The sequence below is a fragment of the Phasianus colchicus genome, chromosome 13 (assembly GCF_987193195.1).
Source record: "Phasianus colchicus chromosome 13, bPhaCol1.hap1.1, whole genome shotgun sequence".
Classification (NCBI taxonomy): domain Eukaryota; kingdom Metazoa; phylum Chordata; class Aves; order Galliformes; family Phasianidae; genus Phasianus; species Phasianus colchicus.
The window spans coordinates 5,460,793-5,486,283 of NC_143448.1; the positions used below are offsets into that span (position 1 = coordinate 5,460,793).

The following is a 25,491-nucleotide window of genomic DNA, read 5'->3' on the forward strand; positions in this document are numbered from 1 at the left end:
ACAAAGGCCCAATAACATTTAAAGAGTGCCAGAGTCAATATTCTGCCTCTAGTTGATTATTTATACACTTAAAAATGAATGAAATCAGTATGTTTTAAATAATTTTCTAGAGTGAATGAACGGTAAAATGACAATGGTAATTTAAGGAGAAAAAATGCCCCAAAAGCACTGTAGTCAACACTAAGATTTTCTTTCAGTGCTGTGTGCTGGTTCTGTCCTAAGCCATGTATTGTACTCTTATATTTTAATGAACAAAGATGCCTGATAATCAAGATGACCTTGATTCTTTTAAAGGCAGATAAATGCCAAATGCTCACTGGTTTTAGGAAGAACTGAATGCATGTTTGCGTTTTAAGTGATTCCTTTATCTAGATGTACTGAAATTCCTATGGAAAATAATCAGAATATTCTCAGTTGCCAGTAGTGGTACTGGAGCATGGATGGATATAGGCACTACCTGCAATTCTCTGAAATAAAACTAGTAATTTATATCTTGCAAATGAAATAGCACCATTTAATGCTCTGTAAAACATAGACAAAATTCATAGGCAAAAAGGGGATTTTGCGTGTCTTGATTTTAAAGAATTTTGTTCATATTGTGATGATGCATATGCTCTGCAACAGCAAAGTTTCTGGACAGTTTTCAAGATTACTTTTAGTAGGCATCTACAGCTTTAATTCACTAGGTTAAGAATGTCCCACAGTTCCAAAAAAGCTTGCAATGCACTGCTGCAAACGGCCTCCTGTAATTGCCACTGGTTAAAGTCTTTCTGACCAGCCTCAGTTTAGCAATTCTATATTTAAAACCTTTTTGAGGCTGCTCTCAAGATCACATCCATCTGAGGCAGAAATCTTGTATAGTGGTAACTGGAGCCTCCTGCCAAAGGAGATCATGCCACCCAATGGGTCGCCGTGCCACCTGGCATGACCCAGTGAGCTGGTTCTGGGCATTCTCTGGGTTGTTGCATGAGTGGATGCTTGCAACCTCTCAAAAATCTGCTTCTGCACAGTAGCATTAGATATGATTGCCAACTATTTCAGAGTACTTGACTAAGCGTTGTCCAGACTTTCAATCCTTGTAAACAAGACTTATCAAAGATACAAGAGTTACTACAACATGAATGTTGACAGTGTGAATTACTGCAACACCACTGTCTCATGATCCGTAGCTGCCATTCTATTTTCAGTACTGTATGAGAATCTGCTCTGTCTTCTCTGTGATTTTTAGACCAAAAAAGTTTCAATAAATATGTATAAGCTTTCTCCAAACAGCTGCATCTTTTGGAGGGTTGCTGCAGCTAGCTCTCCAAGTTTTTTCTGAATTTGGATGCGAGTCCATTTCCTTTTCTATCTCCCCCTGTGTATGCGCTCAGCTAAGTGGTTTCCTTGGTTACTTCTGGCAAAAATTACAGTTGACCGTATCTTGCTATTAGAATGCTATTTAGTACAATACATGGAATGTAAGACCTTGGATCTTATGTTTCCTAATTAGCTCCTGGCACATCAGAGGCTTTTTTCTTGCTTAGCAGCGAACGTATGAGTTTGAGTTAAGATGGATTTTAAAATCTTGCGTTGAGAGAGCACATATATCTTTAGCTTACTTTGATAGTCCTCTGAGGTTTTGTAATGTAGATAGATTTGTCTCAATCTGTCTTTATGTTGAGATGTGCTGGGCTTGCTCCATTTGTTGTGATAAGAGTTGCTTTGTAGGTCATAGGAAATAAACGTTGATCTTGTTGAGAGATTTGCTTGTCAAACTGTGTGATATATTCCATGACTACTAACTTCTGGAGAGAGTGGGATTGTTATGACATCTATAATGTACTGTAGGATTCATTCTGAAACCACTGAAATTCATCACTTCCAACTCAGGATTTTCTATGATTACTCTCAAACTGGCATAGTGAGTCACTAGTTTATCAGACACTGAAAATAGCTAAAATTGCTTTCAGTTTGCTAATAGCTAGTTGACTAGTCAACTCTGACATCAGGATCATCTTTGGAAATGGTACAACATAGAAAACAAACATGTTTGTGTTCTTTTCTGTTTTCTCACCTCTGAAATGTCATTTGATTTTCTCTGGAGCCACTTTCAGCTGATGTTGTCGATATTGTCTTTTTGGGGGGAGTAATCTTATTAGTTTTATAGCATTGTGGACTGTATTTGTAAGGCAAATCAATATTCAGTTGGTAGATTCTTTAATAGTGTATCCTAGATATAACACGAATTTCTGTTCCACTTTCTACACCTTTTCTGATATGTTTTGTAGAACCAGAAAAAGGTATGTGGGTTATTGAAAGCTTATTAATACTTAAGAAAAATAAGAGCAGCTAACGGCAGCTTTTTTTTATCTTTTTTTAGACATGTGTGAAGTTATGATTCATTTGTAATGTAAGGAAGGTTATAATGAATACTTTGATATCAGTGATGTATTGGCATTTAAAATATGCAATGATGTGTAGAGGCTAGGGGCCAGGGAAAAGGCTTATCCAATTCAGGATCTGTTCCAGGAGAGTTAGAAGGGTGGTTTTTTTTTTTTTTTTTGCTATTTTATAGAAATTATAAGTAAGGAAGATGGAAAGTACTTAAAAAAAATATCTTTGTCAAAACTGAAGGTTTTGAGGGCATGCACTGTATTTTTTGAAACATTCCTTTAATCCTTTATTTAGTGTCTCATGATGAATTTCAGGACAGCTTGCATAAAGTCATTGGTTATTATCTTTCTGATCAAAAACTGCAATAATTAGATTTTGACAAGTCTGATCTGTATCACTCTTTTTTTCTAGTCTCTTAGGCTTACTTGCCTGTAAGCAAACATCTGTATAAAATTATTTGCAACGAATAGTGATACTTTCTCTCTGCAGAATACAGTAGGCAACATTCTTATGCTTATGCGTAGACAAATCCACTAAAATGCTGAATCTCCAGTGCTTTACACCTTGTGAAGTTACTTACATCTGTACAGAGAATGCAATCACTCTGGCCTCTAAGCAGGCATTATTTCAATTGCTGGTTTAGGTGCATGTGTACTTAAGTAACAGTCATCCTGACTACCATGAATGCACAGGGAATACATTCTTTGGAAGAAAGATCTCATCTGTTCCACTGACTAGAACCCTGAAATAGTATTGCCATATGTGAAAATAATTACAATGTAGAAATTAATATTTTATCACATGCTTCTGTTTATTAGAAAAACTGCAATATAAGAATAAATGGTAGCAAAATGTTTGTTTCTTCTGAGTACCAAGAAGTTAATTGTATCCTCTCAAACAAGCATCTTCTAAAGTGAGTAATATTTGGAAAGTTCAGCTTAGAATCACAGACTGGCCAGGGTTGGAAGGGACCTCAAAGATCATGAATCTCCAACCCCCCACTACTTGCAGGGCCACCAACCTCTTCATTTAATGCTAGACCAGGCTGCCCAGGGCCCCATCCAGTCTGGCCTCGAACACCTCCGGATGGGGCATCCATAACCTCCCTGGGCAGCTGTTCCAGCACCTCACCACTCTCTCTGTAAAGAATTTCCCCCTGATGTCCAACCTCAATCTCCCATCCCTCAACTTAAAACCATTTCCCCTCGTCCTGCAGTTATCTACCCTTTCAAAGAGTTGATTCCCCTCCCCTCTGTAGGCTCCCTTTAGGAACAGAAATGCTGCAGTGAGGTCACCCCTCAGCCTTCTTTTCTCCAGGCTGAACAAGCCCAGCTCCCTCAGCCTGTCTTCATAGGGGAAGTGCTCCAGTCCCCTGATCATCTTTGTGGCCCTCCTCTGGCCCCTCTCCAACAGCTCCCTGTCTTTTTTGTACTGGGGGCTTCACACTTGGACGCAGTACTCCAGATGGGGCCTCACAAGAGCAGAGTAGAGGGGAACAATCACCTCCCTGTCCCTGCTGGCCACCCCTCTTTTGATGGAGTGCAGGATAGCATTTGCCTTCCAAGCTGCAAGGGCACATTGCTGGCTCATGTTAAGTTTTTCATCTATTAAGACCCCCAGGTCCTTCTCCACAGGGCTGCTCTCAAGGACCGCTCCTTCCAGTCTGTAGGGATGCCTGGGATTCCTCCGGCCCAAGTGCAAAACTCTGCACTTTGCCGTGTTGAACCTCATCAGGTTCACCCGGGCCCACCTTTCTAGCCTCTCGAGGTCCCTCTGAATGGCATCCCGTCCTTCAACTGTGTCAACCACACCACTCAGCTTGGTGTCGTCAGCAAACTTGCTGAGGGTGCACTCGATTCCATCATCGATGTCATTGATAAAGATGTTAAAGAGCACCGGTCCCAAGACAGACCCCTGGGGGACGCTGCTCGTTACCAGCCTCCACCTGGACATGGAGCCATTGATGACCACCCTCTGTCTGCAGCCTTTCAACCAGTTTCTTATTCACTGAGTGGTCCACCCATCAAATCCACATCCCTCCAGTTTGGAGATAAGGATGTGGTGGTGGACCATGTCAAAGGCCTTGCTCAAGTCCAGGTAAATGACATCGGTTCCCTTGTCCACTGATGCCATCACTCCATCATAAAAGGCCACCAGATTGGTCAAGCATGACCTTCCTCTGGTGAAGAGGCATTACATAACATTGCTGTTGGCTTTTTGCATACAACTATTTCCAGATAATCATATATAATAAGAGCATTATTTGAGAGTTTTTTTGTGGTAATGATTTAAACTGTGACAATCCTGTTCCAGTAGGAATTGCTCTGAGCAGGTGTCAAACACAGGTAGTCTGAAAACTTGTTCAGTTTCCCAGTGGCAACTATGATCAGTCAACTATGTAGGTTGCTCTGAAAGTAATTGCTCTTTTGTTACCATGGAAACTACAGTGGATGCAAAGAGCACAGTAATGCTATTTGATGGATCAAATTCTCAGCTGCATAGCCACCACAATTAATTACACACTTTTGCCAGCAAGGAATAAGAGCCTGCATACTACATTTGTGAAAATCTGCACTAGTGGAGGTGACCATTGTTTCACAACTGCTATGATAACATCTTTGCTGAAATGTACCACCTGACGCCTTACTGTGCTAAAATCTGCTGTCTGGTCTCCATAAACATTCAGCAAGTGGGTGTGATGGATGTGAATCAACGTGGAGGAATTCAGTGGCACTTCTTTGCTTCACTTCATCCACACTTCAGTGTCAGACGCTGTTATGTCAGACTGTGCTTCCATCTGTCACACTGTAATAAAAGGTAATGGAATAGTAGTGGGAGGGTTCAACCTCTACTGCCATACCACCAGTATCTATCCACCTCTGGCGTCGTGGGCTAATGTAACAAAATTAGAGATATTACTTTCAGAGCAGCCTTCATAATTGTAAAAAGTTTCTATGTGTGTTTCAGTGTACACTGATAATCGTGGCACAAACACAGTTACGCTTCTGCTTTTGTTTTTTTTCCTTTCCTCTCTCCCTACAACCTGAGGCATTGCTGTTGAACTCCTTTGAAACTGTTAGAGCTAATGGGAGCCATTCATGTTTGGATAATTAGTACAGATGACAAGAAAGCAATGCCTGTATTTTGCAGGTGTCTATCAAATCAACTGAACATGAGTTCAACTGAACAATTCTGCCAATTGACTCGATCTGTTTGGTAGCAAGTGTGGTATTTAAAATCATTTCACTGCAGTTTTGTTGTTGTTGTTGTTGAGATTTCAGTCTGTCACTTCAGAAGGACTGAAATTATATTACAGTGGACCCTTCTAGGATTAGCTCTGCAATGTGGTTTTAATTTTGGTGGAAATGGATTTAAAATTCTCTTGTCAGATTCCGAAATTAAACATAATGAAAATTTTTAGCAGTCTAATGGTATTAAGCTAGTTCTTATTAGTTCTGGTGTGAAAAGACCACTCTGGCTAGGAAAATAACAGATTTTAAAAAATTAACAGCGTTGCAACAAAAGCCATTCAGTGTACCGTGAATCTGATCACCTTACATTGTCATGCATCTGTTGCATCTGTTCATGAGCAGTTGGTTTCCTGGTCAGCCTGTTTACAATATGATAACAATCTTTCTACTGATTTCAGGAAGAGTCAGATTAGGCCTGGGTGAGAGGAACTGAGGATGTTCTGGAAAGGAAGCTAACAGGCTGAGGGAACAGTGGTGGGCTGGCATTTTGAGTGGTCCTTGTGGAATAACATTTATGTAACTCATTAATGGGGTTATGTTAGTGCAGCATTGGTGTTGTTAATATGGGTTAGGGCAGTAGGATTAGATAAGTTAGAGATTCTGATCAGTCAATTTTATAACTTTTTCCTCCGGGGAGCTAGTATTCACCATCATCTGCCACATGGTAAGGTGTGCAATTCCTTTTGATAGAGTAGGAAGGCTCTATGACCTCCAGAGATCTACACCATTTCTCAAAATAGGTGTTCAGATAATGCTGGTCATCACCATGCTTGCAAGTTCTCTTTCTCCACTTTATGTAATCTTTAAATACGTTTATTGTGGCAAAAACTTTCCCAATTCCCTTCAACTCACTATGATTATTCCAATCTAGATGTATTCTTTCTTTTATATTCCTGTCAGTATTTTGTATATTTCCAAAAGGTTTCCATCTCCAAGGATCTCTTTCTTGAAGCATAACAAGCTGCTCACTCCTTTGGAGAATGAAATAAATTTTTAGTTTCTGCAATGTTCAGATTGCCCTTTTATTACCTTCACTTTCATAATATTCTTCTTATACTAAAGGGACAAGGACCATGGCTGCATTCCAAATGTGGCTTCAAGTCCCTAATGTAGTATTATAATGATTTATTCCAAGTACTACTTTTGTTTACTGTATCTATCCTAGAATCTCTTGCCTTATTAATTTAAATACTGTTAATCCTTGTGCAGATGGTTATAAAGTTCTCTGCAGTACCAAGACTGAATTCAACTCCTGTTAAATGTGTTGTGGCATATGGCTATTGAGAGAGCACTACCTTTTATTATTTTTTTTGTAATCTCATAACCTTATCCTTCTTTACAATGAATTGCAGATGCCAGTGAAGCCACTAACAGTATCAGCTTGTGATCCCTGTCTATTTGTCATTCAGAATTTTATTGCCATTCTGTTTTTGTCTTTACTGGCTCTATTCTCTGGTTTTGTTTCATCAGCAAATTTCTTCACCTTCATACATATTTCATGTCTTAGGTCAGTGATATATAAAATGAACAAAAATGGTCCTAATACTGATTCTTGTGGCATTCTACTAATCCTTCTGTCCCAAACTGCTCTGTCTCATAAACAGCTTCTGTCTGTGACATTTAAGCCAGTTCCCTATCCACATATGTGGCTCACCCCAATACCATACTTAATGACTTTGGACCAAATGCTCTTTTCAGTTGTGTGGTGCAGAGGGAAATAAAAGACTGAAAGAAGGGCAGAAAGGGAATGGAGGAGGAGGAGAGACTTAGTGACCTTTCTAAAATCCATGCAACCTAAATTCCTTCTGCAGTCTCTCCTCAATTAAAATTTAGATTTTCAGGTGGTCTTCAACTTCCATTTTGCTGCTTGAAGGTACGAAGTTTGCTTGTTGGCTAAGGCTTACAATTTAGCTTAAGCACCATTTTGATTTCATGATTTTGGGGTTACTATTTTGCTTGTACATTTTAATACACATAAAAGTATCTAAATTACCAATAGATAGTAAGGCAAAGAAATGTCAAATCTGTGGAGCTTTAGTTGAAAAGGGGGACAAGGTAGAGTAAAAACGTTTCTTTGTTACAACCAGCTTTAAGGTGAATGGGCAACCTGGGACCTGTGTCAAAGAGAAGATGATGGCTCTCTATGACAGCTATGAACATCTTAGGTGGCATACTGCCTAGGAACACAGCACATCTTCCTGCTGCGTTACTTCCTAGACAAGCATAGTGAATGATGAAAGACCAGGAGGAGATCCCAGCTGATGGGAATTGCACTCAGGGTTTGCAGAGATTCTTGCCCTTTGTGCTCCCTGGTTCGCAGCAAAGCTTCTGAACAAATAATTTGTTTTTACAAATTTATAACCTATCTCATGTAAATTGCATTTTGTCTTTTGTTGACATTTAAATTCCATTTTCTTTCTATTGTATATAATATTCTAGTCTATAGTTGAGTTCTAACAAAGACTGGGAAAGGTTACTAGGTAGACTTAAGTGTCCAGAAGGAGGAAATCCCCTGTTTCTTCGCTTGTCTCAGTTTTTCTGGGGCTGTCATTCTTCACTTTGAGAATAAAAGAATAATCTCTCTCATCTTGAAATCAGAACATCAAATGCATTGTACCTTCAGAAACCACCTTCAAATTGTATTGAGGGGAATAATGGCATCACCTCAAGTTGCTTAACATCTTTGAAAGACAAAACCCTTCTGGATTGCATAGCACAGTTTAATACTAGGAGAGAGGCAATACTGTTTTCCTTCCTAATTTTCTTGTAGCTATACCAAAATGTTCTCCTTTTCTCTCTCCTCCCTCCATGCCTCCCCATATTCAAATTTTAAAGGCCCCTGGGAAAGCTGGCCTCAGAAATGTCTTTGCCTACATTTCCTTCTTTATTTCTAAGACTATTAAATGAAATGGAACATTTATCTGGAATTAAAAGTCCCATCTGTAGTTGGATGAAAATTTCTCAAGGTAACAGTTAATAAAGCTTCACCCTTTCTTTTGGAGATTTCTATCGTCATCTATTGGAAAAATTTAACTTTAGTTCTTTTTTTTCCTCATTCTTCAAACACTGGAGCTTTGAGCAATCAACCACTCTTGTCGTAGAGAAGGTAACATTTTACCTACTGAAAGTTTCGTAGTCCAATTCAGGTTTTATTGTGAATGAAAGATACTCAATATGCTTATTGTCTTACAGTAATGGTCTTGAATTATGAAGATTTAAATGAGAGATTCATGATATGATCTCATCAAACTCATTAGAATGGTTTTGACATTGTAGCATATTAGTTTTGCCTTGTGTGATTGCCTTTCCAGATAGCCATGAAAAAAATCCAAGCTTATATGAAAATTAGTTTTATGATATGTATAGGTATTTTTGGTGCAGATATAGCTTCAGGTTTCAGCATGGGCTGAAGCCCATCAACTTTTCCAGGACTTCCTGTGCACTTGGGTTAGCTGGTGTCAGTTGAAACATGTTGCTGTAGCCTTGAATGCATGTGCAGGGTGCTGCCATCAGCTCAACTAATTTCAGGGTTGTCTTGATAACGGGTAACGATGAAGTAAGGCTGCACACTTCTGGGAAAAGCTTGCTGGCAGCTTGCTGACCTTGGCTCTCTCAGTATGCTGAGCCTGATGCTAGCTGCTATCAGGATGGAGTATAGCATTAAAAGGGGCTCTCAGAGGTGTTGAGCTCTGCGTCCTCCGAGTATTGAGTGTCCAGCTCAAGAGAGTTGTAAAGGTACAAAATTCTCTTGGTAATTTTTTCTTCACTGAGAGCCATGTTGCTGGTATAGAGGCTTCACTGACTCAGCAGAGCCTCACTGTTTTCATTTGTCAGAGCTCCAGTAGATTTCAATTATCTGATTATGAAACAGTTCAAATTGTAGACAATTACAGGAAGGTCTTTCTTGACCAATCTGATCTCCTTCTGTGATCAAGTGATCATCCTGGTGGATGAGGGAAAGGCTGTTGATGTAGTCTACCTAGACTTCAGCAAAGCCTTTGACACTGTCTCCCCCATTATTCTCCTAGAAAAGCTGGCAGCCCATGCCTTGGACAGATACACTATTTGCTGTGTAAAGAACTGGCTATATGTGCAGGCCCAGAGAGTGATGGTGAATGGATTTAATGTCAGCTGGCAACACTGGTCATGAGTCATGTTTCCCAGGGGTTGGTGTTGGGGCCTGTCCTGTTCAATATCTTATATTTTTGTTGATGACCTGGACGATGGGATTGAGTGCACCCTCAGTAAGTTTGCAGATGACAGCAAGTTAGGAGAAAATGATGATCTGCCTGGGATTAGGAAGGCCCTACAGAGGGATCTGGACAAGCTGGATAGCTGGATTGAGGCCAGTGGGATGAAGGGCTCGCTTTGGCAGTGCATATACTAAAACTGGAACAATAGAGAGAAGATTAGCATGGCCCCTGCACAAGAATGGCATGCAAATTCATGAAGCATTCCATGTTTTTTGAGGAAGTTTTTCACACAGAGGGTGGTGAGGCACTGTTCACAGGTTGCCCAAGCAGGCTGTGGATGCTCCATCCCTAGAGGCATTCAAGGCCAGGCTGGTGGTTGGTGACCCTGCACAGAGCAGGGGGGTTGAAACTAAATGATCATTGTGGTCATTTTCTAACCCAAGCCATTCTATGATTCATCTTATGATTCTCTTCAACAGGGACAGACTGAAGCTTAACACATGAACTGAAAAGGTATTACTTGTGGGAATAATCAACTTCTTAATATACAATTAAATGAATCATTTTGCTGAGTAATAAACTCCCATGAGAAGGTAGTTGTGATTAAATATCACGCATATGTGGTTGCTATTCTTCAACTCAGTTCCAAACAAAGAACCAAATTAAATGTACAGTACATGTACAGTACTGGTAATTGAGAAAACAGAGTTTAAAGTCATGAGTTTATCAACTCATAAAAATAACCCGTTTGCTTTCCATCAAATATTCTCTGAGGGGAATTAATAGCCACCTTTCAAGAAAGTGGTTGGAAATATGTGAGCTGTGCTTGAGGAGTTATTATTTCAGTTTTCTGTGGTGGTAGTTTAACTGTAAATCAGTGTGCAAAAGTGCATGCAGGCAACAGAAGACATGGCTTATTTTGTTGTATGTGGGAAAGATATTGACTTTGTGTTCTACAGCTTGAATGTATCCATTTTTCTATGTGTATCACATAAAAATTACAACTAAAATTGTTGGAAGTTTTTGAATATGAAGTATAGACGAGGAATGTTTTCTTGTCTTTTCCCCAATTTTTTGTGAGGTAGAAGTGTTCCGTTGATCGGTTTATTATGATGAGGTTTTGCTGCAATTGCAAGTGAAATCTCTTGGTATTGCAAAAATGTGATTTATATATGACAGTGGAGTGTGTGAACTGTAGGTCAAACAGTAAATATTCTACTGCATTTAGGACAGTTCTGTGTCTAAGGCATTATCTGTTTGTCTTCTTTCCATATGGTCCCCATAGCTATGTTCTCTGCATATTGGGTTTAATTTCTGATGTTATAGATTTTTCAGGATGATCTTAGCTAAAATCTTCCTGCATCGGTTTCCAGTTTTTAAAAATTAGGTATTTCCATATGCTAGAGAGTGTCAGGAGCATGATGTTTGTATTTCTTGTTGTTGGAGAAGGTAGGTGAAATAAGTGACGGAGGAAATGCCAGTGTTACTGAGAGCACACTTAGAAAACACTAGAAGAGTGGAAAGCAATGACAGCAGTTGATACTGTCATTTAAATTTAATTTTAATAACGAAAGTAGAAATTAAAAAGAAACTGGAATGTGCAAATAAACATGATTTCTGTTAATATATTTGTATATATATATGTATATATATTTGTATATATATGATATACTGTTGGTTGGTGCTTCTATGAATGGTTATGGAATTTGAATTCTCCTACTACTGCTGAGAAGTTCTAAATAAGAATCTACAAATAAGGAGAGCTTTATAAATGTAAGGTTACTGTTTTAAGTTTCAGTAATGCTCTAGTACTCTCAAACCTGTAGAGCTGTTGCTCATGGTTTACCCTATGAAAGCAGGCACTAAAGCACTGTATTTTGGTATAGAAAAAAGTCATTTCTTTCATCTGAAGCAAACCAGAGAAGGAATCACTTTGATGCAGCATAAACTGCTCAACAAACTCATCCACTGTAGTAGCAAACATTTTAAAGATTTTAGAAATGAAGAGGAAAACAGATAGTCATAGGCTTAAGAGGAGGGTGTTATGCAATGTTTTTAGTGTGCATTAAGAACACTTGAATATTTTGGCAGAAATAATCATAACAGGAAAGGAAGCCTCAAGCAAGATGTTTAAGTACCATTAGAATGGCTAAGCTTGTGTAGTTGTGGTTCTTACTGTTGGGTTGTTCTTTCACTCATGATCCACAGTGACTACTTTTCTATTTATTACATACAAGGTAAAAAATTTTATGCTTTATTATAGTGTGGAGAGGTATATTTTTGAGAATTCAGAAGAAATAATCAGATATAACAATTCTTTATCTGTTGATTTCATAGAATCTTCACTGCTAATAAACATTGTATGCTAAGAATTGAACATGAGCTCCAACACCTACAAATGTTTGTAGGGACTCCACACAGACTGAACTTAGTTCTTGACAGTCTCTAGTGGAATAGCCATGAACTTTTCTGATCAAGGACTTATATTTTCATTTGCAAAAGCATAATATGACTATATATCTGAGGCTATGTAAAATTGATGCTAGCTTTTTGTATGAAATGTTATTAAGCTTCTGTTTCTCAGAACAAAACAGGAATGAGAATCAAAAGCCACTTCATGTACTTATTTCTATCCTCATATCAGTTTTTTTTTCAGTGTCATAGAGGGAGCAGGTGCTAGTATAAAAGTCTTCAAAGGTTTTTTCCTTCTCACTGTAAATGATAAATACTGTCACGTACCCAGAAATTAAGAAAGCAAATGACCTGTGAGGTGTTTCTAACAGGAGATTTTATTACCTTGACAATAGTGCCACATAGGTACTATAAGCAGTGCCCTTACCTGCTGTAAAATAAAAGGCAGGGCAAGCATTTGAATACATCCCAGGCCAGGTATAAATGCAGCTGTAAAGTTCAGATTTGCATATTTTTTTTTACATGTGTTTGTGAGATGGATGATCAGTAGGGGCAGAATGGAAGTCAGAAATGTCAGAAGCTTTTCTCTGCCATTTTATACTTGTCACTACGATTGTCACCAAGAAATCAGAGCTGGGGAATAGGCTGTAGTTATGGTTACTCAAGCAAAAAGGGGGGGAAAAGGTGCAAAATTGAAGTGGGCTATTTAATTAGGAGGCAAGTAAAAGGAGACAGGCACAGCAGAGCCAGTGAGGGATGCCAGATAAATAGGTTTGGCAAGAATCACCTGCCTTGATTCAGTGAATAGCAGCCAGTACTTAGAAGAGAAGAGCCAAGAGTCAGACTAAGGAGCTATTCCATGGTGATTTCTGATCCTCGGTGTCCAGAAGAAAATGTGATGTTGGACTGTATTGTAGAATATACCCACCGGATGGAAATTTGGCATGGTCTGAACTTTCCAATCCTTACTCTTTTCCCCTGTTTCCAAAACAGTTTTTATTCTGAGCACAGATATGTGTTCCTCTTTGTAAAATATAAAAGCATACTTTTAATAAATCTGTGATTTAATGTTTGACTGCACTTATGGTTAAACACCTCAATTCTCCTGAGAAGAGTGTGGTACATCCTATATGTGTGGTACATCCTATATGCTACCATTCTACCCTATTATATCCTGAAAAACCATGGCCCTTTCATCACTCCAGAGATGATAATGTGCATCAGAGTAATCTTTTAACCTGTGAGCTCGACCATCAGTGGGACATACTGGAGGATAACTGGTAGTTGTGTAGCTGGTGCAGTTCCAAACTGAGAAAACTGTTGTGACAGCCGACTGGATTGGTTAGAACTGTCGATAGGGCCAAAAAGGGAGGAAGAGAAAGTAAAAGGAGCACTCATTTAGCTCCTTTCACTCCTTAGAGGAGTAAGATTTCACATATGAATAAGATTATATTACAGTGATTTGAACAACTCCTAGATTTGTACTTGTAGAACAAGTTGTACAAATATTCAGACTGATTTGTTATCCTTTTCATAGTTCTCAAATTGTGTTTAAAGTTAAATTACTGAAATAGCTGTACATTGCAGAAATGCAATGCTAGTGCAGGAAACTGGTGAAAAGCACAGCCTACTATCTCAATGTTTTAATTTAAATACACAGTTTTGAAAATTATTGGAAACTCTTTGCAGATCAAAACAGTTCCTGAGCTAAAACTGCCATCATAATTTGCCTTATCTGTCTCTACTTTCAACAGAAATATTTGCTGCCATTTTTTGACCTTTGATTAGCATCTCTTATTATGTAAATGAAGAAAGGCAATGTAAAAAGCTGGCTCTGTGTATTTACATAATGATTTACTTTCCTAAGATGAGCAGTTAAAACTAAATAGTTCTTAAATTTATTTTGTGTAATTACTGGCCCTTTATTTAGCATTTAAAGTAAGAGGAGCTGAGTATTTTACCCCTATAAAAATTCTCTTTAATCACTATTTCCATAATGTTCAGAGAAATAAAGCCAGGTAAAAAAAAAAAAATCTGAAGGGAAAAAAAAATAGAGAAAAGCTGGAAGGATTCAAATTATGTATGACATGAGAACAGACAGCAGTCACTCAATATCTACTTCAATAGTTACTGCAACTATTTACAGGCCAAGGTAAATTGTTTGAGTTGATAGAAACAAACGCTCAATGAATGAATGCCTGCAGCAAACATGCCAGCAAAGGAAAATGCTATGAGCTTTTTTGGGGGGGCTGAAGAAAAAATCCAAAATGTAATCTCTGCGAAATTTCTCAGGGAATTCTTTATAGAATGTTTGGTATGAAAAGAGATTACGTGTCAGAAATGCAAAATTAGGTACAAAATAAGGCAAATAATGGTGAACATCTTCAATGTAGAAAATAATATATAATGTCTGATATTTTAAATCTCATTAAAAACATGAGCATATGTAATTTTATGGCAGCCAACCCTCCAGAGTATCAGTGGAAAGATGTTACTTCTCTGAGGGCTTCCTTGTATAAGTGCTTTAATAAATGAAGCACATACCCAAAGAATATCAGTGTTCCCTGCATGCACAATATTTCTGTATTCTCAGAAGCTTCATATATGATTGTATAATTTCCTAATCTGATATAATCAACAGAAAATCTCCACATTAAATTAATGTTCAAGATCTAATTTTAGCCAGCAAGAACCATGACAACTATGCGTAAAGCTGATGCTCCATCCCTGATTTCCCTTTTGCTCTTCACTAAAAGCAGCATCCCAGTGTGGTGGCAGAGAGCTCTGCAGTGATTGAGATGCCATCTCCTGGCTGAGCTATAAAACCAAGCCACAGACTTATTGTGGTTATTCAAGATACTATAGTGACTGTTTCCTGGCCCAAATCCAACCTTGGTAATTATAGCTAGGTTTTGTAATTTCTCTTTCCACTTTCCTCTCAATAGGGTATTCTTCCTTGCTGCCTGTCCTAGACTGCTGTGTAGTGTTAATGTGGGCTGTTAAACAGCTGCTGTGTTTCTCACTGCAAGTGGCTGCATTTCAGTGGTAGGTAAATGACTGTATCGTACAGTGCCTTGAGAATTCATGGGATAAAGGACACTTACTGTTTTTATTTTACCACTTGGTGCCTAAGTTTTATTGGAGTCTTGCCTGGTAGGTATTTCTGTATGAAATATGTAGGTGCTTCAAGGTCTGAGAACAAGGATAGCCAAAGAAATAACTGCCTTGATTCTTGCAGTCTTAAATGCTGAGAATTCTTTTTAAGACTATATACAGTGGGCTGTCCATTTTTTTAAATGGCATCTGCAGTCTAATAAATAGAAGACAATCTAACTATGCATACAATATTTACTCTAGAAGTCATGGATTTTTGTTAACGATTATACCCATCTTTACATACAAGCTCCATAAATAGCACATTCAGAACAGGATACATTGGCTTTTAAGGAAAGCACAGTTTATAAGTGTTTGTTTAAAAAAAAAAAAAGCCACAGAAAAACAAAACAAAACTCTTAAAGCAACACAATCTGAAATGGAATAGGCAAATAATGCAATTTTTAATATATTTAAGTTTTTCTGTAATTATGAGTTCTTAATCAGCAGACTATTAATAAACACAAATATATGGATCAGTTTTCCTGGACCTCTCATGGTTGGTCAAGACAAGATACGATATCATTGGGATGGAGAAAGCCTTTGCACTGATAAAGCTATGAGTCTTCACTGGAATTCTGTTTGTTCCCTGAGACATCACACCATGAGAGTACTCCTGTATTAGATGCTTCTGTTGACATCCTACCAGGCTCATGGGACCTTTAAATATGATATGAGGGCTATATGGAACTATTTAGATTTCCTCAGAACATATTATCATTCCAAAAATTCCAGAAATGGAAGTTTGAAAACTTCATATTCTGGGCATGGAGAATGTTTTTTGAGAGTAAATGATTCAAATTTTTATTATAACAGCAATTTGTTATAACGTAGGCTATTAGAAATTGGCATTGAAATTGTCAGATCCAGATTCTTCTGATTATAAACATGAAATCTTGTTTTATCTGTTGATGCCAATTGAAAGGAACAGTTTAGCTAATGAAAGCATTTTTCTTTAATTTCACTGTTAATTTACTAACAGTGAAAATATCACATTATTTTTTTTAGTCTGATATTAATTAAAAAGGCTGAACTATCAGCTTCTAGAAATCCAGCTCATATTAGGAGGATGACTAACCTTTAGCATTGCAGTCCATTAGTGCCATAGCTTGATGTTCATTTCATCTTCAAACCTTCCAGCTTGCTACAGGCAGCTATCCTTTAACAACACAGCCTGCAGCTGTTTTTCTATCAGAAACTACAATTGTCACATTAGTACGGACAATGGATTTTTTGCTTCATTGTTCCTATCCTTAGCCTGCATTTTGGCAGTCTTTGTAAGTGGATGTATCACATTTATCTCACTCTTTAACTAAATGCACTTACAATTCTGACCTGGTGCATGGATGCCTGCTCTTGGTGTTAGCGTTATGTCCATACATCTAATTGATAAGTTATAATGCAGCTTTAACCAGTCATTTAAAATAAATAAGACCATAATTATCAGTTTCCATTCACCCATTTATTAAATAACAATGTTCACACCGAGCAGTTTGATTTTGTGTTACAATAAGGCAGTCTCTACATGATGACAGATGGTGTTTCATTTTGCCGATGCTGTGCTAAAGTGCTGTGAGTTGTGATGTGTTTGATTTTATTAGAGATCAGATTTAACACATGCATGCTACATAACTGCAATAGCATTCCCATTTCTCATCTGTAGGAGAAAATGAAACTGTGATGAAATGTAATATACTCACCCTCAGGCAGAACTAGTGGGATTGGGAATTGCAACATAATAAATCTAATGGATATTGCACTACAGGACACTAGAAATTTACTGTTATTATGTTCAGGGAAGGAACTTGATTTTGTAAAACTCACTTTTATTTCACTGGCGTCAGTGCAATTTCACATTATTTAACCATTATATCCCAACGTTTTGCTGCACTGAAAAAGTAACCTAAGCTCAGAGGAACAGAGCAGTCAAAGAGCCCAAAAGGGAAAATACAAATTCTGAATAATGAAATGACTGAAATTATTAAATGCAAATTACTGCCTGACAAAAGTTACAGTATAGTTAATAATGTCTTATTGCTATGCATGTTTGAAGTCATTTGTCACTTATAACAATAGAACATTACCTATCAATATTACAGATTCATACAAATTACAATACCCAGTTTAGTTAATCAGAGACATTTTGTACTTGAATTCTGAGATAATATTTATTCTCATGTAACCCTGGAAAATGTGCTGCTTTAAATGTTTGAATTTCCACCAATTCAGAAGGAATTCTGTTTGATCAAATCTGATGTATCTGTCAAAAAGTGTTTCCTAGTGCACACCATTTTTAGGTACAACTAATCCACTTTAAAGAACCATTCTGAAATACGTAATGGTAATTCCATCATGATAAAGGAAGAAGTACTGCAGTTTAATCCTAAACTAACAGGTTAATAGGCTTGCTATGTTAGAGTCATAGAATAGCCCAGGTTGGAAGGGACCCACACAGATCATTGAGACCAACTGCTGGCTCTGCACAGGACCACTCAACCCTGATGTCTGAGCACTGTCCCAATGCTCCCTGAGCTCTGGCAGCATGGGGCAGAGCCCACTGCCCCCTACTGAATTTTGACCAAAGGCTTTAAGAGCCTTTCCCTAACCCAAAACCTGACCCTTCCCCAAGACAGCTCCATGTTAACTTTACCTCTTAAATTCTGTTGAAATGCAGTACTTGTATTTGCTTCATGTATTTATGTTGGAAATAGAGCAAGGTGCCAAAATACTGAATTTTGACCAACATTTTATGATGTCACAAATATAATACCGGATACTGAAGCTTCTGTTTGTTGGTGTTTTTGTGTGTGGTGTTGGTTGGTTTTATTTCTTTTGGGAAGCCATCTCATAGCTTTTTTTTTTTTTTTTAACTTGAGGGAAGAAAAGTGCTTTTAAACCTCAAGACTCCTAGAGCCTGTGTCCTGATTAAAATATCAATCTTTGTCATATCAGAGCTCCTTGTTTGGAGAGTAGATTTTACAGTCCTATCTCTTGTAAAACAGCAGAACATATTTGCTGTAGAAAGCAACAGCTTTCAAGTGTGGCTGTTAAATGCTATTTAATATAAAATAGAGTTATTTCAAATTAACCTTTTTATTAATTTCAGCTTTTGTTTGTAAGCACTTAGCACTCTTGCTATAATCAATCAAGTTACCATGACAAAAGAAGTTTTTGGGCCTCATCACTGAGACTGTTTAATAGTGAGGAACATTGATCAGCACTTTTGCAGGAAAGATAATAAATCACATTAAAGAAAAGAGAAAAGGAAACGAAGCAAATTGTTGTTGAGAGCTACAAATGCTAATAGCTCTGCTTGTGCTAATTAAAAGGTGTGGTGCACAGAGGGAGCTGTGTTGCTGTTAGGTCACAAAATGATGCTCTGTGTTGCTCCAGTGCTGTGTATATACTTAATGCAATGCACAGTAATGAACTTCTTGTACACTTTGGTAGAATAGCTTCTCTGGAGAACAGAACCAAACTTCTTCAAAGGAAGAAATAAGCAGGATGTGCCACTTAACCTTGTCACTGCAGCAGGGCTGCCAACCACTAGATCAGCTTGCATAGGGCCCAAGTACTTGATGTCTTCTAGATGCTGTAGTACTGAATATTTTAATTTCTTCAGGTTAATTATTTTTATGACCTTTATAATTTGCTAGGCTTTCATAATTCTGTAATTTTGCAATATTCTTTTTTAAGGAAAAAAATGCTTAGCATAAGCAAACTTCATAATTTGAAAATTTAAGACAGAAGCTATTTTACTGTTAGTGCTATTTATCATTATTATGAAACAGCCTGCTAGGGTATTATTGGAAAGATGTTTATATGTATGCTGTACATACATATAAAAAGATTTTCCCACGTCTGAACTATACAAGACAATATGCTACATTTCAACTATTTGCAAATAGTATGTGCAGGTAATATGCTCCCAAAGGTTGCTCTGTAAGTGTTTTTTTAATGCTTTTTCCCTAAAGAAAAGTAATGAAAGCAGTTGTTATTAAAAAATAATACAAATTAACTACTGATTTAAATTTTCAACCCTAGTCTGGCACTCATTGTTGGTGGAGCTGCTTTGGTTGCACGAGTGAAAGAGTGACAGACACATACTTATCTACGTATCTACACATTAAACCTAGTCCTAAAAAACACTCATTTTCTCTGTCAAGTGCACTGTAAATATAGTGCAGTAGGAGATAAGCTCAATTAGGAAATTAAATATTTTTTTTGTGTGACCAGCTCAGTATGTTAAGTGCTGACACTTGAAGTTCAATATCTTTAGCTGCTGTGGAGATGATGATGACACAAATTTTGCCTATGTTAAGAAAATAAAGCAAGACCAGACCTTAATCTTATAATCAGTTTGGATTTCCATCCTCATTTATAACTGTTGATCTTAGTGTGTACATTGATTTAAAGATGGAAGTTAATATATTTGAAAAGCATTCACTTGAGTAAGTTTTTCAAAACCAAATAGCATCTCAAGTGGCTTGTCTTCCAGCTCTGTTAGTGACTGCCAGGCAGAAGCCATGCAGCTCCCCAGGGCAGTAGGCACAGCTGGTAAGTGTCATCATTTCCTTCTGTGTCTTAGTCCTGGGCACCAAGTCTGACTTGTACCTGTTTTTCTTCTACAGCCTCAGGTGTGCTGAATGAGCACTGTCATTGTGAGTGGCTAATTCACAATGTAGAGTGTGTTCTATGGGCCTTTATTGTTCTATCTGTGAGATTGCTGTTAATTTACATGTAGGTATTCTCATGGCTATCTCCAGTCACTCCATCATCAGGAGGAGATAAGGGAGGGAACTTTCGTGCCCCAGGCAGCACCCATTTGAAGGCTGACAGTCAAAGCCTGATGAGAATCAGCCTTCCCCTGAGCACACTGAGAGAGAACTAAGGACAAAATCCTCTTGCTATAACCGTGGCCTATGTTTTAAGAACACTTGGGAAGCTAAAGCATTAGGAACATTTTTAGTAGGTGTTGCATTTCTAATGTAGAAAACATAGTAAAGAGAAGACGGTTGGACGAGATGATCTTACAGGTCGTTTCCAACCTTGTGATTCTATGATTTCAAACTACAAAGAAAGATTTCTTTTGGTTCTGCTGGGTGTCTGACTCCTTTTTCCTTGCTCTCCTTTAGGTCTTCATGAAATTAAGGGTGTGTCAGAATGAGATCACTGCCTGCTGGTGTGGTATGTGGCTGGAATGGCTTCTGATGCCAGAAGGATCTTTTTTCAGTTATCACAGCTGTCACTCATAAGGGTGTGTTCTTATTATTTTGGCATCATTTGTCTTCTGTAACCTGTGATAAGTGATTTCCTTGTCTGAGGATGCTATTTTAGATCTGCCAGGTATTGCAATTCTGGTTTCTTCAACAATGTTACAGAAAGCGATTTGTTGAAAACTATGAGAAGCATTCAGTAGAACCCAGCTGTTGAGTATAAGATCAATATATGATCCAATGGTTATATTTTCAATAACCTGCACTGATTTTTTCCTATCTGAATTTAGGAAGGGAAAAAAAAATCCAGCATATACTTCACTCCTGGAACTTGTTCTTTAATTTAATTTTACTTTATTGTTGTGTTTTCTTCCTCCATCCTCCTTCTCATTCAATATACTGCTAATTATCCCTTTCAGTGAAATTACTTCTTTCTTTTGTCAGAAACTCTCCCAGCACTTTTTTAAAGGGGAAAAAATAATAGGTTTTTATCAGTAATTTTAAATGTTTTCTGTTATAGAATCACAGAATCATTTGAGTTGGAAGGGACCCTTAAAGGCCATCTAATCCAACTCCCCTGAAATGAGCAGGGATGCCTACAGCTCCATCAGGTCACTCAGAGCCCTTTGTGCAGACAGTCGCAGCAGTGACTGAAAAAAAAAAGCCCAATAATGGTTATTATTGCCTGTATGGATCTGAAACTTGATGGGAAATCTGGATACAATACTGAGTGCTGATGCCTTATTGCTTTTGTGTTTTGTACAGATCTTAACCCTACAAATGCACGGTAAAGAGTTTCTGAAAAGGTGGTTTTTTTTACTTCTCTTCCTGTTTTTTTTCCCAACTTTTAATTGCAGATGAAGTAAAAGCATTGTACATTGAATATGGTTTGCATAAAATTGCATAGGCATGATGGCTATGGTAGCAACTTAAAAAACTCTAATGAAAACATTTATAATGTTGATTCTTCACCAAGATACCCATCGAAAAAATGCAGCCAAAATAATGGCACAAAACTTGGTTGATCTTAAGCAACAACTGAATAAGCTTTTGATTAGCTTGCAGTGCTTAAGCAGGCTGTGTGCTGTGACCTGAGCTTATCGTGATGCTTCTCTGATCATCTTTTATCCTCTGTTTCCTTATTTTAACTGCTCTTCTTTCATTTAGTCTGATGTTTTTTCAAGTATAAACATTGTTTTCCTTAAAAGTGTATTGCCTTGCTTCTGGAGTGCTTCAGTTTCTGTATGGAGACTATCACTGTTCCTATGTCATGTCTTATTTTAACAGCATTGGAACTGCACTTAATATGGATTGTATTGTAATGCTAGCCTTCCAGTTCTGAATCAGAGCAGTAATTCTCCACTTTTCAAAGAGGAGGTGCTGGCTGTGGAACTAATACAGCTCATCTAAGTAGCATTGCCAGGTAATGTACCTGGGTTTTGGCCTTTGATTTCTTAAAGACCAGAAATGAACCTCTCAGTTGTTTGTTTTTTTTGTGTGTGTTTTTAATAATTTTTAATTACTAAGTTCAGTGTATTTTTCCTTATTGCTGTAAGAGATCTACATGCTGGATAGTGGTGTCTGGCTTAGGTTTCTTTGTATTAATATCTGGAGCCTTATTTGTAAGTGTTTCATGATTCTGTCATCCCAAATGTGTTTAAAAATATTACTCCTGCATTTCACATAACTTTTGTGTCTGTGCATAAAGTGAAAGTCAGGACAAAGCAGACAATTCCCTTGGCTCTCTAACTGCATTTGAATTTAATTTGTCCCTTTCGTCTCCTCTTTGTTTTCTCTATTTAAATTGCAAGATTTTTTCAATGGATTCTCCAACATATTTTTGTTTGTACTGTGCCTAATGCCATTGTCAAATGACCTTTAGTCTTTCAGTAATAAGCAAGTTTTATAATAACATCAGTTTAAAGACAATTTGGAGACACAAAAGACCTAATTATGCAGTGGTGGGGGTTGGGGGGCAGTTGGAAGCCTCTTTTATTTGAAATATTTTTAATTTGTGCTGAAGAGTAGTATTACTTTCAAATATTAATCATCAGTTTCCTGTGTGTTTCTGGATTTCCAGTAAGAAAGATGTACAGATACTGTGAAATTTAATTGTTTGCCTGATAGCTCTTGGCAACGTTGTAATATTCAGTTCAGATGAAAATGTCCCTAAGAGCCTAAAGAAAGGTGATGCATTCTGTGGGACAGCTGCAGAAATGGGACTTTATGATCATAGGAGATGGTGGTGGTTGTGGAACTCATTCTGATCAATTGCTGGAATTTAGTAACCTTTGAAAACCTAGCCAGCTTTTGTGTCTTCTGAGAAGCTTACCAAAGAAGTGTTATATTGTGCGGGTGGCAGTGCTACAGAATTTTGATCAAATCCACATCTCTTGCTGGCTTTCTTAACATATGTTACATTTTATGTAATGCAAACCAAGACAGCTTTAAGAAACTGATCTGTCCAGTCCATCTTCATAGATGGATGCCTTCGGTAGTGTTTGAATTCATCACTTATTTCTTTTTTACTTATTTTTATTTTTCAGGTCAGATTTGAGTATTACTGGTGTTAATTCTGAATTCCTAAAACCAGTGATTAGCTAGTGCTGTTCCATAATGCCCTACACTGCCTCTCTTTGCTTAGAATTTCATATCTGGTATTTTTAATGTTAAGGTCAATGTTATTGATCCTGTGGCTCTGTTTTTCTGCTGCATTTTTTTTTGCAAGGCTCACACAGAGAGGGTAACTAATCTTAATATCTTGTGTTTGCAACTCTGTTTAGCATGAAATCAGTAACTGACATATTAATTATAATAATCTGTTAAATATACTTTACCTACATGTTAATTATAGCAGACCATTCTCATTTATTTCTCTGGGTAGGCTATTAATTCAACCCAGATGGTACAGCTTTTTGAGACTGCAACACTCAGTGTGAACGGAATAAATCATGTTGCCAAGATACAGGAGCAAAAATGTTATCACATCTGAATAGGCTTTAAAATTATATAACCATGAAAAAAATCTTACCTTTTAATCAGGGAAGAGGTTTAGTTAGAGCAAGGTCAGTAGCCCAGGCCTGTTCTGTAAGGCAGGAAGAACAACCTGGAAGTACAGGAATTTCTGTTATGTGCCAGATTATCAGCCATTTTGGGATACCTTTCTTTCCTGCCATAAGTATGTAGCCTGAAAGATACAATGCAGAAAAACTCTGCCCCTCTTTTAAAACATAAGATCAGTTCCTCCTGATTCCACCTTTCCCGTGTTAGTCTGCTCAATAGGCAGTTCTCTGCTGGCTGTAATGAGAAGGATTTTTACTTTGTGAAACGCATTTTGGGTGAAACACTATTGCTTGAATATCTCATTTATTCTAAGCCTGCCCTCCTCCATACTCAGCCAGTTCCGCCAGGTTTACTTGTAGTTTATCTGTTGACTTTTTTCATTTTTTAAATTTTAATTGGATGTATTAGTGAGGCATAAGCTGGATCACATTTATGTATTTCAAAATCCCCTATTTCATCTAGATGAATGAATCAAGACAAATTAAAAAAAAAAAATGGTCACCTTTGTCTTCTTTTTTACCATCTAGAATAAAGTTTCTGAATAACAGACATGGAGCTTTCCATTAGAAAAACCTAGGCTATTTAGACAGAACATCCACTCATTTTAAGTATAGAGAAACATTCTTATTCTCTTACTTTGCTGTAGAAACTGAATGCAATAATAATTCTTTTAAGTGTCATCTGTTCATCTACAGAGAGGAAATGATGAGCTGATGTCAGAATGAAAGTTACATATCAAAATCTTCCTGATGTAGAGATGTTTCCAAAACACTCAGCCAGCGTGGTGGGATAAATTAAAAATTAAAATGTTTTTTTTTTTCAGGTTTTTTAGATGCAGTCACTTTGAAAGGTTATACTTTGGGGTAATATAGGGCAGTTATGTCCTAGCAGTTGTTGCTTGAACCTTTCTAAGCGGTACCAGTTTAATGCTTCTTCAGGAAACAAACCTGAGATGCTAATTCAATAGGCAAGCATAGGTTCAGACAAAAAATTACCTGAAGTTTTACCAGTCCTTTGATAATTTCAAATAATCTATTTGTGTATGTTGGAAGTGAAAGGATAAACCTTGTTTATGACATTAGAGCTCTGTACGAGTTATACCTATCTGCTACCATGAAAAAGGGATCAATAGTTGATGTTTCTATTCAACATAAAGTCCTATCCCAGGTTTAATCAGCTACTCTCTTGCTTTGCTCTGCTTCCTTTTTTTTTTTTTCTGGTATTGCAAAGTGTATGTTTTAAAATTTGAACTATAATTACAAGCCATATAAAACAGGACTGCTTTCTAATTGCTGTTAAACATGCTGTTAATTGCTTTGCTTGTTGGGAGTCTGACAGTTCATCTCTTGGAATTAATTTGTTTCATTAAGGGCAGGTAAAACAGCACACTTGAGTGCCAGTCTGATTTGAATTTGGATTTGAAAGTATAGATAAATTAGTCCTAAATTCTTCTATAGACATGAGAGAATCATAAGAGTAGTTTTCATGATCTTTTCACTTTCTGGACAAAATAGGGTGAAATTATCAGAATGTATGAGTAATATTCACCAGGTACAACTGAACTCTATATTTAAGCCTTACAGAGAAATGATTGAAATGTTTCCTAAGTGCAGGATTTGTAGAGCTACCAAAGCCATGCTATAAACCCACAGCAGGAATTAGCATAATATACAATCCTCTCGATACCAGCATTAAGTTTATTGGGCCAAATACTACTTGTTTTCCTCTTATACAACAGCTTTGGGAAAGACCTATGGGCTAAAATTGTCCCACTGAGTACAGTGCTAGCCCCCAATTTGAAGGAAATGTGCCTGAGCAGAGAATAAA

The 25,491-nt window shown here is 37.4% G+C and overlaps 1 long non-coding RNA gene and 1 other non-coding gene across 3 annotated transcripts in view; both read left to right on the forward strand.

Moving 5' to 3' along the window:
- Positions 1–25,491, forward strand: part of LOC149916125 (uncharacterized) — a 128,164-nt gene that overhangs the window by 64,709 nt on the left and 37,964 nt on the right. For both annotated transcript variants that reach the window (XR_016470887.1, XR_016470886.1), the window contains exons 2-3: positions 19,884–19,942; positions 20,521–20,642. This is a non-coding gene — a long non-coding RNA (uncharacterized LOC149916125). The remainder of the gene's footprint in view (positions 1–19,883; positions 19,943–20,520; positions 20,643–25,491) is intronic.
- Positions 9,989–10,093, forward strand: LOC116244065 (U6 spliceosomal RNA). Its single transcript, XR_004170103.1, has one exon. It is a non-coding gene; the product is annotated as a U6 spliceosomal RNA (small nuclear RNA).